The 15227-nt window shown below is 38.4% G+C and overlaps 1 long non-coding RNA gene across 1 annotated transcript in view; it reads left to right on the forward strand.

Annotated features, from left to right (window-relative positions):
• LOC145512773 (uncharacterized) overlaps window positions 1-15227 on the forward strand; it is an 88667-nt gene that overhangs the window by 22782 nt on the left and 50658 nt on the right. Inside the window, exon 2 of the long non-coding RNA XR_014058788.1 lies at window positions 3153-3262. This is a non-coding gene — a long non-coding RNA (uncharacterized LOC145512773). The remainder of the gene's footprint in view (window positions 1-3152; window positions 3263-15227) is intronic.

The following is a 15227-nucleotide window of genomic DNA, read 5'->3' on the forward strand; positions in this document are numbered from 1 at the left end:
TTGCAGCCATGAAATTAAAATATGCTTACTCCTTGGAAGGAAAGTTATGACCAACCTAGACATGATATTAAAAAGGAGAGACATTATTTTGCCAAAAAATGTCTGAAGGCAATGGCACCCCACTCTAGTACTCTTTTGCCTTGAAAATCCCATGGACGGAGGAGCCTGGCAGGCTTCAGTCCTTGGGGTCGCTGAGTGGGACACGACTGAGTGACTTCACTTTCACTTTTCACTTTCATGCTTTGGAGAAGGAAATGGCAACCCACTCCAGTGTTCTTGCCTGGAGAATCCCAGGGATGGGGGAGCCTGGGGTACTGCCATCTATGGGGTCGCACAGAGTTGGACACGACTGAAGCGACTTAGCAGCAGCAGCAGCATCAGTCAAAGCTATGGTTTTTTCAGTAGTCATGTTTGGATGTGAGAGTTGGACTATAAAGAAAGCTGAGCATCGAAGAATTGATGCTTTTGAACTGTGGTGTTGGAAAAGACTCTTGAGAGTCCCTTGGACAGCAAGAAGATTCAACCAGTCAATCCTAAAGGAGATCAGTCCTGGGTGTTCACTGGAAGGACTGATGTTGAAGCTGAAACTCCAATACTTTGGCCACCTAATGCGAAGAGCTGACTCATTGGAAAAGACCCTGATGCTGGGAAAGATTGAGGGCAGGAGGAGAAGGGGACGACAGAGGATGAGATGGTTGGATGACATCACCGACTCAATGGACATGGGTTTGGGTAAACTCCGGGAGTTGGTGATGGACAGGGAGGCCTGGCATGCTGCAGTCCTTGGGGTCGCAAAGAGTTGGACACAACTGAGCAACTGAGAGCATTGGAGAAGGAAATGGCAACCCACTCCAGTGTTCTCGCCTGGAGAATCCCAGGGACGGCGGAGCCTGGCGGGCTGCCATCTATGGGGTTGCACAGAGTCGGACATGACTGAAGCGACTTAGCAGAGCAACTGAACTGAAGTCCTAATGAATATCTCACCCTGGGTTCATTCAGGTCAAAAACTGATCCTTAAACTGGGCAACAACCTTTCCCAATCTTAGGGAAAGTTTTTCTTTTTGCCATACCTATAGTCTTGAACATTTTATTGCTCTGTCATACATGGAAAAGAGCTCCAAGTTTGGCAGTTTTGGGAAACTGAGGGGACAGTCATTTTGAGGTAAACCTTATTCTAGGTCTGTAAATCATATAAAGAGGGAACTGGTGCATCTAATCTAGTCTCTGAGTGTCTTGGCCATTTTTAGAAGATGTTGCTAATATGTTGCCTTTCTTAACCATAAAAAATCTTCATATTTGGAACAAATATTATGTACATGTTGGAATTTCACTCTTTAATTGACTAAATCTGGAAAAATTGGAAAGCCCACATTCAACTGGAATTTATATGACCAAGAAACAGCTGCTATGTGATGAGATGAGATAGAAGAGGAGAGGGAGAATAATTTTCTAAGATTGTTTACCATCTCACTTTCAGTGTCTTCCTTGATTGATTTATTTCCATTTTAATTTTTGTGGTCTGGAACCTTGAAAACAATCTTAATAGTCTTTTTAAAATAATTTTAAATGTGAAACAACTTGTGGAAAACAAATTTTTGTACAATTCGGTCAGCATCTAGAGAAAATATTTTGTTTTCTTCAACCCTAAGATGCCGTCTGCTAGATGAAAGAAAGACTGGGAATTGGACAAGTATTTTCTCCCAATTAACTAGCTATGTGCTTGAGTTCTTAATGCTTAAATCTGTGGCATTGCCTCTTCTGGGTATTTCCCCACAATCAGGTCTTGGGTAATACGAGAAGGTTCCACTAACTACTGAAATCATACATTCAACAAATACGGTTCAAGTACACTAGTTAATTTGGGGACTTCCAAATGAATCAGACCATGAAGTTTTGCTGACAAAGGATGAAATCTAACAACAATAGATCACATTATAAACATAACCAAATTGCTAGGCAAAATAAGATAATTTTAAGAGAAATTCAGATTCCATTTCTGGCAATATGGTGAAACAGATATGTAGAATTCTATGCAGTGTTATTTTATATCCAGAATATATCCTAGGATAGAATATGTAAAAAAACTGGATAAAAGTTATAAACATTTCTCCTAATTATAGCTAATTGGCACATAAAATAGAAATACAACCCAGAAATAATATGAAAGTGTAATTACAGAAGAATAAGCCAATGCTTTCGCTAATATTTTCTCTGAGAGTATTTGCATACCTGAATGAGACACAGATTCCTTTCAGGAGATACTGGTGAAGAGAGTATTAGTGAATTAGAAGACAGATGTGAGAAAAAACCTAGAAGGCATTTGCACACAAACAAAGAGATGGGAAACATAAAAGTTTAAGAGATATGGTAGAGTATAAGATTCAACATACGCATAATGAGAGTTTCAGGAAAAAAAAAGAGAAAAATGGAAGCAAAAAAGTGTTCAAAGATACAATGACTAATAGCTTTTCAGAATTGTTGAAAGATACCAATGCCCAGGATCAAGAATCCTAACTAATATGTAATCAGCACACAGTTTATTAGGCTTCTTGAACCTTAGGGTTAATGTCTTTCATATACATGTATATAATCGGATATATATTGATATATATTCCATAAATATTCATATGTATACATATTTAATTTTTTTTCATAAGAGACATGCCTAAGACAAAAGGAAGTTAAAAGGTTGACAATAAAAAGAGGGAGATTATATACAAGGCTCTCTAAGTACACTAAGTTGTGAATCTCTGTTAATAAAAAAGAGTATGGGATTAAGATAAAAAGATTTTGAAAGGCAAAAATTATCACTGCACAATTCCCTTGACATTAGAATGTTAACATATAGCCATCTCAGAAGACAGGATTATACCATATGAAGAAAAAATGAGCAGAATATACAAGGATATCTTGATTACTTCAGCAATGTGACAGGAGATTTAAGCCCTATTCGCCAGTAATCAATAAAACAGACAAAATAAATCAAAAAGTGTCACAGTCATTAGTGCTGTTTCACCAAAATTCCAATTCTGCCCCCTCACACTACAGGGTAGGAATACACTTTCCCCCCTTGAAGTTAGGCGTGGCCCTTTTGGCCAGATTACTTGCTTTGGCCAAAAATATGTGTACAGAATTACGTGTATTACTTCTAGGCAAAAGCATTCAGTGGCCAGTGTGACACTGCAGAAGCCTTTTCCCTGCTGTGTCAATCATGGAAGCATAGAGCTGGATCCTGTCAGCCTGATTCCTCAATAAAGATCATGTGAGTATGAGTCAGAAGTAAACTTTCATTGCAGGGCAGTTCATTACAACCTAACCCATCTTACCATTACAGTAAGGAGCGAAAAGAATCAAGTAACAAAATTAAAAAGTTAAATTAGTGCAAATATTTAGAACGTGCACCCAATATTTGGAAAATACATATGCTTTCGTGTATGCATAAAGTGCTCATAAAAATCAAATACATTCTAGATCACAAAGCAAGTCTCAGGTCAAAAAAATCAGTGTTAGACCACATATTTTACTACTATACAATAAACTTAGAAATCAAAACCAAAGGATAACTCTATTTTGGAAAAAGATGTTTAAATAATCCACAGAAAAAAATAATCCATATGTCAAAGAACACAGAGAGAAATTTGGGGAACAAAACAAAAAATAAATTATAATGAAAATAGTGCTTCTTGAAGGCAAATTTAAGGTAAAAAGAAATCAGTGTTAGACTACATGTTTTACTGCTGAAAACAACAATCACAGAAAACTAAACAATCTGATCACATGGGCAAAAGCCTTGTCTATATCAATGAAACTATGAGCCATGCCATGTAGGGCCACCCAAGATAGACAGGTCATGAGGGAGAGTTCTGACAAAACATGGTCCATTGGAGAAGGAAACGGCAAACCACTTCAGTATTCTTGCCTTGGAACCCCAAGAACAGTAGGAAAAGACAAAAAGATAGGACGCTGAAAGATAAATTCCCCAGGTTGGTAGGTGCCCAACAGTACAGAACTAACTTGAGAAAGAATGAAGAGACAGAGCCAAAGCAAAAACAACACCCAGTTGTGGATGTGACTGGTGATGGAAGTAAAGTTTGATGCTCTAAAGAGCAATATTGCACAGGAACCTGGAATGTTAAGTCCATGAATCACGGCAAATTGGAAGTGGTCAAACAGGAGATGGCAAGAGTGAAGATTAACATTTAGGAATCAGTGAACTAAAATGGACTGGAATGGGTGAATTTAACTCAGATGACCATTATATCTACTACTGTGGGCAGAAATCCCTTAGAAGAAATGGAGTAGCTAACATAGTCAACAAAAGAGTCTGAAATGCAGTACTTGGATGCAATCTCAAAAACGACAGAATGATCTCTGTTCATTTCCAAGGCAAACCATTCAATACCAGAGTAATCCAAGTCTATGCCCCGACCAGTAATGCTGAAGAAGCTGAAGTTGAACGGTTCTATTAAGACCTACAACACCTTCTAGAACTAACACCGAAAAAGATGTCCTATTCATTATAGGGGACAGGAATGCAAAAGAAGGAAGTCAAGAAATACCTGGAGTAATGGGCAAATTTGGCCTTGAAGTACAGAATGAAGCAGGGCAAAAGTGAACAAAGTTTTGCCAAGAGAATGCACTGGTCATAGCAAACACCCTCTTCCAACAACACAAGAGAAGGCTCTACACATGGACATCACCAGATGGTCAATATCGAAATCAGATTGATTATATTCTTTGCAGCCAAAGATGGAGAAGCTCTATACACTCAGGAGAAACAAGACTGGGAGCTGACTGTAACTCAGATCATGAACTCCTTATTGCCAAATTCAGACTTAAATTGAAGAAAGTAGGGAAAAACACTAGATCATTCAGATATGACTTAAATCAAATCCCTTACGAGTATACAGTGGAAGTGACAAATAGATTCAAGGCATTAGATCTGATAGACAGAGTGTCTGAAGAACTCTGGACTGAGGTTTGTGACACTGTACAGGAGGCAGTGGTCAAGACCATCCCAAAGAAAAAGAAATACAAAAATGCAAAATGGTTGTCTGAGGAGACCTTACAAATACCTGTGAAAAGAAGAAAAGTGAAAGGCAAAGGAGAAAAGGAAAGATATACCCATTTGAATGCAGAGTGACAAAGAACAGCAAGGAGAGACAAGAAAGCCTTCCTCAGTGATCAGTGCAAAGAAATAGAGGAAAACAATAGAATGGGAAAGACAAGAGATCTCTTCAAGAAAATTAGAGGTACCAAGGGAACATTCCATGCAAAATGGGCACAATAAAGGAAAGAAATGGTATGGACCTAACAGAAGATAACAAGAAGCAGCAGATAATAAGAAGGGGTGGCAAGAATACACAGAAGAACTATACAAAATATATCTTCATGACCCAGATAACCAGGATGGTGTGATCACTCACCTAGAGCCAGACATCCTGGAATGCGAAGTCAAATGGGCCTTAGGAAGCATCACTACAAACAAAGCTAGTGGAGTTGATGGAATTCCAGTTGAGCTATTTCAAATCCTAAAAGATGATGCTGGGAAAGTGCTGCACTCAATATGCCAGCAAATTTGTAAAAACTCAGCAGTGGCCACAGGACAGGAAAAGGTCAGTTTTCATTCCCATCCCAAAGAAAGGCTATGCCAATGAAAGCTCAAACTACTGCACAATTGCATTCATCTCACACGCTAGCAAAGTAATGCTCAAAATTCTCCAAGCCAGGCTTCAACAGTACATGAACCATGCACTTCCAGATGTTCAAGCTGGTTTTAGAAAAGGCAGAGGAACCATAGATCAAATTGCCAACATCTGCTGGATCATCAAAAAAGCAAGAGAGTTCCAGAAAAAACATTTATTTCTGCTTTATTGGCTATGCCAAAGCCTTTGACTGTGTGGATCACAATAAACTGTGGAAAATTCTGAAAGAGATGGGAATACCAGACCACCTGACCTGCCTCTTGAGAAACCTGTATGCAGGTCAGGAAGCAACAGTTAGAACCGGACATGGAACAACAGACTGGTTCCAAATAGGAAAAGAAGTACATCAAGGCTGTATATTGTCACCCTACTTATTTAACTTATATGCAGAGTACATCATGAGAAATGCTGGGCTGGATGAAGCACAAGCTGGAATCAAGATTGCTGGAAGAAATATCAATAACCTCAGATATGCAGATGACACCATCCCTATGGCTGAAAGCGAAGAAGAACTGAAGAGTCTCTTGATGAAAGTGAAAGAGGAGAGTGAAAAAGTTGGCTTAAAACTCAACATTCAGAAAACTAAGATCATGGTATCTGCTCCCATCACTTCATGGCAAATAGATGGGGAAACAGTGGCAGACTTTATTTTGGGGGCCTCAAAATCACTGCAGATGGTGACTGCAGCCATGGAATTAAAAGGCACTTGCTCCTTGGAAGAAAAGTTATGACGAACCTAGACAGCATATTAAAAAGCAGAGACATTGCTTTGCCAACAAAGGTCTGTCTAGTCAAAGCTATGGTTTTTCCAGTAATCATGTATGGATATGAGAGTTGGACTATAAAGAAAGCTGAGCATCGAAGAATTGATGCTTTTGAACTGTGGTGTTGGAAAAGACTCTTGAGAGTCTCTTGGACTGCAAGGAGGTCCAACCAGTCAAACCTAAAGGAAATCAGTCCTGAGTGTTCATTGGAAGGAGTGAGTTTGAAGCTGAAACTACAATACTTTGGCCACCTGATGCAAAGAACTGACTCATTTGAAAAGACCCTGATGCTGGGAAAGATTGAAGGTAGGAAGAGAAGGGGATGACAGAGGATGAGATGGTTGGATGGCATCACTAACTCAATGGACATCAGTTTGAGTAAATTCTGGGAGTTGGTGATGGACAAGGAGACCTGGCGTGCTGCAGTCCATGGGGTCTCAAAGAGTCACATGACTGAGCAACTAAACTGAATTGAAGTTTACTAGTATATGATAAAATTAGAAATCAAAGCCAAAGGATAGCACTATTTTGAAAAAAATGTTTAAATAATCCATATGTCAAAGGACACAGAATGAAATTTTGGGAATGAAGCATAAAACTAAAGTTTAATAAAAATACTGCTTCATTAAAGCAACTCTCAAGTCAAAAAAATCAGTGTTAGACAACATATTTTACTACTATATGGTAATTTAGCAATCAAAACCAAAGGACAACTCTACTCTGGAAAAAAAATGTTTAAATAATCCATATGTCAAAGAATACAGAGTGAAAGCTTGGGAACAAAGCATAAAACTAAATTATAATGAAAACGCTGCTTCATAAAACACTCAAGGAACTAGATCCTACATGGCACAACTAAGGGTTTTCATGCCACAACTCAAGATCTAGCATGACACAATGAAGACCCAGCACAGCGAAATAAATATCAATGACAACAAAATAAAATATAAACCATATGTATAACATACGGAACTATATTCAATATCTTGTAATAATCTATAACAGAAGAAAATGTAAGAAAGAATATATATGTATATGTACAAATGAATCACTTTACATTTGAAACTAACACAACATTGTAAATCAACTATACTCCAATTAAAAAAAACCTGCAATCAATCAATCAGTATATATACAACCATGTACAAGTTAATCAATTTGAGACTGATGACCAGTATCAATTCAAATGGTGGCTACTGGAGTTCCCTAGAGCCCCACAGTCTCCATTCAGCAGGAAGAGACAGTTTGAGTATTTCCTGAGCAAACTGAAGGACTGAGCAATAGTTAAATTGTCCTGGCTCTGATGGAAATCCCACTTTGGTTGGGTTCAAGGATGCCTCCAGATTTATCTTCCAAAGAGAAATTTCTGTTTCTGTTTTGTAAGCAACGTGGGGAGAAGCTAAGAATAGGGTAGAGGTAGAATCAATGATGTCAAGTGTAACTATCATGCGGGCTTCTTCCGAGGCTCTCCTCTGCCTGGCCTCTGCATGGCTTCTCATGCCAGAACATGACCTTAAAGAAGGCTTCATGAAATGTCAAAGATTTATTATTTTCTAAACCCGTCTGGGAATTTGGGACTGCTTCTAAGTTCCTGTTGTCCTATGGGAGTTGGTGAATTGATGAATGCATGGCTGACTGGGTGGGTGTTTTGAAGCTCCCACTTATCAAGCCTTGGGAGGTTCCTAAAAGATGAAGGGAAAACAAGAAGGGAGGGATATCATGTGGATGGCTTCTGTTCTCAGTGGGGAGCTGACCTCGCATTTGCCTTTTCATCAGTGACTCCAGTGACAGTAGTTTTCTGGGCCTGAAGTGTGAGCCACCATGCTCTTGTTAACTGCCCAGGAACCTGGAGGGCTGCCCGCTGCTGTTCTTTGTCCAGAGAGGAATGTCCTTAAGGACTCATTACCACATGTACCCTAAAAGCATCCAGTCTGTCTAAGACTGCAAATCCACCCTACTATTCCCCTTAGATGGTGGTATAGGCTAAATTTTATCCCACCCAAAATTCTTTATGTGAAAATCCTAAACTCTAGTACCTCAGAATGTGACTGTATCTGGAGACAGGGCCTTCGAAGAAATACTTAAGTTAAACTGGGTTAGTATGGTGGGCCCTAATCCAATATGCCTGGTATCCTTACAGGAAGAGGAGTTTAGGAGACTGACAATACAGAGAAACAACCATGTGAGATGTACAATGAGAAGGCAACCCTCTACAAACCAAGGGAGACCTCAAAAGAAACTAAACCTGAAAATACCTTGATCTTGGATTTTTTGGCCCCAGAATGATGAGAAAATAAGTTTCTGTTCTTGAAGTCTTCAGTCTGTCTAGTTTGTTATGGAAGTCCTAGAAAACTACTACTGATGTCCTCTATGCTTTCTAACACCCAGACAGCATAAACTCCCTAGATAGTTCCTTATGGTCCCAGAAGGAAGAGCAGAGTAAAACCAAAACCTTGGAAAGTGACAGCTGCTTTAATCAGGCCAATATTCCTGACTTTTAACATGAGTTGATCCTTGGTACTCCCTTACGGTCCATTGGCTAAGACTCTCCACTTCCAATGCAGGGGGCCTGGGTTTGATCCCTGGTCAGGGAACTAGATCCCACATGCCACAACTAACAGTTCACACGCCACAACGAGGATCAAAGATCCCACGTGCCACAACTAAGACCCAGCTCAGCCAAATAAATAAACAGGTACCGTGTATGTGTGTGGTATTAGTAGCTCAGGCATGTCCAACTCTTTGCAACCCCATGGACTGTAGCCCACCAGGCTCCTCTGTCCATGGAATCCTCCAGGAAAGAATAGTGGAGTGGGTAGCCTTTTCCTTTTCCAGGGGATCTTCCTGACCCAGGGATCAAACGTGGGTCTCCTGTATTGCAGGCAGATTCTTTACCTTCTGAGCCTTCAGGGAAGCCCAACAGGTACATAAGAAAATTAAAAAATAAAAAAAGAAGAGTTGATCCTTTTGTGAGACAAGTATTTGACCTGGGCTCCAAATGAAAGTTATTTTCTTGAGCATCAAGGACATCAACAGGACACAAGCTCAGTATCTTGGGGAAGCTGCCTTTTTATTGTACACAGGCTCAAAGCCCAAAAGATCCTTTCTGAAATGTCAGTTCTGCAAATTTCTAGCTGCGTGAACTTGAGTAAGTTACCTTATTTCCCTGAATTTGTTTTTTCATCTGTAAAATAAGGACACGCATACCTAGAATAATACTTTGAAGTTTGTGTCAGAATTAGAAGTATTAACCATGAAAATTTAGTCTGTTCTTGGCTGGAGAATTAGTGCTCAATAAATGGTGGCTACAATAATAATTATTATTATTATTTTAAATAAACAATATAGCACTGAGCCTGACAACTGCTAAGATCCAACATATATGAACCCTGAAACTTCTCTTTCCCTTCAAGTAAGCTACATTTCAGAGTCCAAGGACCTTAACATACCAGAGATACAACCATAAACGTTGCACATACCTTGTCTTATTGTGCTTTACTTTATGGCATTTCGCAGATAATGCACTTTTTAAAAATTGAAGGTTTGTGGCAACCCAGCATGGAACAAGTCTATCGACACCATTTTTCAACAGCATTTCTTCACTTCATGTCTCTACATCACATTTTGGTAATTCCCACAGTATTTCAAACTTTTTCTTTGTTATTATATTTATTATGGTGATCAGTGATCTTTGATATTACTATTGTCATTGGAGGTGGAGGGAGAGAAATAAACCACACCCATATGAGACAGTGAACTTAATATGTGTGTGCCCTGACTGCTCTACCACCTACATTCCCATTTCTCCCCTCTCTTCAAGTCTCCCTATTCTCTAAGACATAATATTGAAATTAAGCTAATTAATAACCCTACAATGGCCTAAGCACATTTAAGTGAAAGGAAAAGTTGCATGTCTCTCACTTTAAATCAAAACCTAGAAATGATTAAGTTCGGCAAAGAAGGCATGCCAAAAACCAAGATAGGCTAAGAGCCAAGCCTCTTGCACCAGTTATGAATGTGAAGGAAATTAAAAGTGCTACTCCAGTGAACACATGAATGATAAGAAAGCAAAACAGCATTATTGCTGATATGGAGAAAGTTTTAGTGGTTTGAATAGAAGATCAAACCAGCCACAACATTCCCTTAAGCCAAAGCCTAATCCAGAGCAAAGCCCTAACTCTCTTCAATTCCATGAAGGCTGAGAGAGGTGAGGAAGCTGCAGGAGACACAGAACCTTCTCCAGGATAGATCACATCCTGGGCCATAAATCTAGCCTTGGTAAATTCAAAAACTGAAATCATCTCAAGCATCTTTTCTGATCACAATGCGTTAAGATTAGATGTCAACTACAGAAAAAAAAACTATTAAAAATACAAACATATGGAGGATAAACAACACACTTCTGAATAACCAACAAATCACAGAATATATCAAAAAAGAAATCAAAATATGCATAGAAATGAATGAAAATGAAAACACAACAACCCAAAACCTATGGGATACAGTACAAGCAGTGCTAAGGGGAAGGTTCATAGCAATACAAGCCTACCTCAAGAAACAGGAGAAAAATCAAATAAATAACCTAACTCTACACCTAAAGCAACTAGAAAAAGAAGAAATGAAGCACCTCAGGGTAGTAGAAGGAAAGAAATCATAAAAATGAGGGCATAAATAAATGCAAAAGAAACAAAAGAGACCATAGCAAAAATCAACAAAGCCAAAAGCTGGTTCTTTGAGAAGATAAATAAAATAGACAAGCCATTAGCCAGACTCATCAAGAAACAAAGGGAGAAGAATCAAATCAACAAAACTAGAAATGAAAATGGAGAAATCACAACAGAAAACACAGAAATACAAAAGATCATGAGACTACTACCAGCAATTATATGCCAATAAAATGGACAACTTGGAAGAAACGGACAAATTCTTAGAAAAGTATAACTTTCCAAAACTGAACCAGGAAGAAATAGAAAATCTTAACAGACCCATCACAAGCACAGAAATTGAAACTGTAATCAGAAACCTTCCAGCAAACAAAAGCCCAGGACCAGATGGCTTCACAGCTGAATTCTACCAAAAATTTAGAGAAGAGCTAACACCTATCCTACTTAAACTCTTCCAGAAAATTGCAGAGGAAGGTAACCTTCCAAACTCATTCTATGAGGCCACCATCACCCTAATACCAAAGCCAGACAAAGATGCCATAAAAAAAGAAAACTACAGGCCAATATCACTGATGAACATAGATGCAAAAATCCTTAACAAAATTCTAAGCAAACAGAATCCAACAACATATTTAAAAGATCATACATCATGACCAAGTGGGCTTTATCCCAGGGATGCAAGGATTCTTCCACAAATCAATCAACATAATACAGCACATTAACAAATTGAAAAATAAAAACCATATGATTATCTCAATAGATGCAGAGAAAGCCTTTGACAAAATTCAACATCCATTTATGATAAAAAAAACCCTCCAAAAAGCAGGAATAAAAGGAACATACCTCAACATAATAAAAGCCATATATGATAAACCCACAGCAAACATTATACTCAATGGTGAAAAATTGAAAGCATTTCCCCTAAAGTCAAGAACAAGACAAGGGTGTCCACTCTCACCACTACTATTCAACATAGTTTTGGAAGTTTTAGTCACAGCAATCAGAGAAGAAAAAGAAATAAAAGGAATCCAGATTGGAAAAGAAGAAGTAAAACTCTCACTGTTTGCAGATGACATGATGCTCTACGTAGAAAACCCTAAAGACTCCACTAGAAAATTACTAGAGCTAATCAATGAATATAGTAAAGTTGCAGGATATAAAACTAACACACAGAAATCCCTTGCATTCCTATACCCTAACAATGAGAAAACAGAAGGAGAAATTAAGGAAACAATTCCATTCACCATTGAAACGAAAAGAATAAAATACTTAGGAATAAATCTACCTAAAGAAACAAAAGATCTATATATAGAAAACTATAAAACACTGATGAAAGAAATCAAAGAGGACACAAATAGATGGAGAAATATACTGTGTTCATGGATTGGAAGAATCAATACAGTGAAAATGAGTATACTACACAAAACAATCTATAGATTCAATGCAGTCCCTATCAAGCTACCAATGGTATTTTTCAGAGAACTAGAACAAATAATTTCACAATTTGTATGGAAATACAAAAAACCTTGAATAGCCAAAGCAATCTTGAGAAACAAAAATGGAACTGGAGGAATCAACCTGCCTGACTTCAGTCTCTACTACAAAGCCACAGTCATCAAGGCAGTATGGTACTGGCACAAAGACAGAAACATAGATCAATGGAACAAAATAGAAAGCCCAGAGATAAATCCATGCACCTATGGAGACCTTATCTTTGACAAAGGAGGCAAGAATATACAATAGAGAAAAGACAATCTCTTTAACAAGTGGTGCTGGGAAAACTGGTCAACCACTTGTAAAAGAATGAAACTAGAACACTTCCTAACACCATACACAAAAATAAACTCAAAATGGATTAAAGATCTACACATAAGACCAGAAACTATAAAACTCCTAGAGGAAAACAGGCAAAACTCTCTCTGACGTGAATCATAGCAGGATCTTCTATGACCCACCTCCCAGACTAATGGAAGTAAAAGCAAAAATAAACAAATGGGGCCTAATTAAATTTAAAAGCTTTTGCACAACGAAGGAAACTATAAGCAAGGTGAAAAGACAGCCTTCAGAATGGGAGAAAATAATAGCAAACAAAGCAACTGACAAAGAATTAATCTCAAAAATATACAAGCAGCTCCTGCAGCTCAATTTCAGAAAAATAAATGACCCAATCAAAAAATGGGCCAAAGAACTTAACAGATATTTCTCCAAAGATGACATACAGATGGCTAACAAACACATGAAAAGATGCTCAATATCATTGTCAGAGAAATGCAAATCAAAACCACAATGAGGTACCATCTCACACAGATCAGAATGGCTGCTATCAAAAAGTCTACAAACAATAAATGCTGGAGAGGGTGAAGAGAAAAAGGAACCCTCTTACACTGTTGGTGGGAATGCAAACTAGTACAGCCACTATGAAGAACAGTGTGGAGATTCCTTAAAAAACTGGGAACAGAACTGCCATATGACCCAGCAATCCCACTGCTGGGCATACACACCGAAGAAACCAGAATTGAAAGAGACACGTGTATCCCAATGTTCATCGCAGCACTGTTTACAATAGCCAGGACATGGAAGCAACCTAGATGTCCATCGACAGACGAATGGATAAGAAAGCCATGGCATATATACACAATGGAATATTACTCAGCTATTAAAAAGAATGCATTTGAATCAGCTCTAATGAGGTGGATGAAACTGGATCCTATTATACAGAGCGAAGTAAGTCAGAAAGAAAAACCAATACAGTATATTAGCGCATATATATGGAATTTAGAAAGATGGTAACAATGACCCTATATGCGAGACAGTGAAAGAGACACAGATTTAAAGAACAGACTTTTGGACTCTGTGGGAGAAGGCAAGGGTGGAATGATTTGAGAGAATAGCATTGAAACATGTATATTATCATATATGAAATAGATTGCCAGTCCAGGTTCGATGCATGAGGCAAGGTGCTCAGGGCTGGTGCACTGGGATGACCCTGAGGGATGGAATGGGGAGGGAGGGGGGAGGGAGGTTCAGGATGGAGAACACATGTACACCCATGGCTGATTCATGTGAATGTATGGCAAAAACCACCACAATATTGTAAAGTAATTAGCCTCCAATTAAAATAAATAAATTTAAAAAATAAAAATAAATAAAATGCAGAATGACAGTGAAAAAAAAGAAAAGTTTGAAGCTAGCAGAGGTTGACTCATGAGGTTTAAGGAAAGAAGCCATCTCTATAAGATAAAAGTGCAATGTCTAGCTAAGATAATGAAGGTGGCTACTTGAATCAAGAGATTTTCAGTGTAGACAAAACACTGCAAGAAGATGCCATCTAGGATTTCCATGGCTGGAGAGAAGTCAATGCCTGGCTTCAAAGCTTCAAATGACAGGCTGACTTTCTTGTTAGGAGCCAGTGTAGCTGATGACTTGAAGTTGAAACCAGTGCATACTTACCATTCTGAAAATCCTAGGGCTCTCAAGAATTATGCTATATCTATTCTATCGGTACTCTACAAATGGAACAAAAATGTCTGGATGACCACACATCTGTTTACAACTTGGTTTACAGAGTATTTTAAGCCCACTGTTGAGACTTACTATTCACTGGCAATGCACCTGGTCACCCAAGAGCTCTGATGAAGATGTACAAGATTCATGTTGAAAACATGCCTGTTAATACAACATCCATTCTGCAGGCCATGAATCAAAGAGTAATTCCGAATTTTGAGTCTTATTATTTGAGAAATACATTTTGTAAGGCTACAGCTGCAATAGCCAGTGATTCTTCTGATGGACTTGGGAAAAGTCAATTGAAAACTTTTTGGAAAAGATTCATTATTCTGATGCCATTAAAAACACTTGTGATTCATGAAAAGAGGTCAAACTATCAACATTAATATGAGTTTGGGAGAAGCTGATTCCAACCCTCAAATATCCAATAACCTTGTGTAACTTTGAGGGGTTCATGACTTCAGTGGAAGAAATAACTGCAGATGTGATGGAAAGAGCAAGAGAATAAGAGTTAGAAGTGAAACCCAGAGATGTTACTGAATTGCTGCAATCTCATGATCAAAACAGATGAGGAGATGCTTCTTTAG

The sequence above is a fragment of the Giraffa tippelskirchi genome, chromosome 7, assembly GCF_054371585.1.
Source record: "Giraffa tippelskirchi isolate mGirTip1 chromosome 7, T2T-mGirTip1v1.2.pri, whole genome shotgun sequence".
In the NCBI taxonomy this organism is placed as follows: Eukaryota; Metazoa; Chordata; class Mammalia; order Artiodactyla; family Giraffidae; genus Giraffa; species Giraffa tippelskirchi.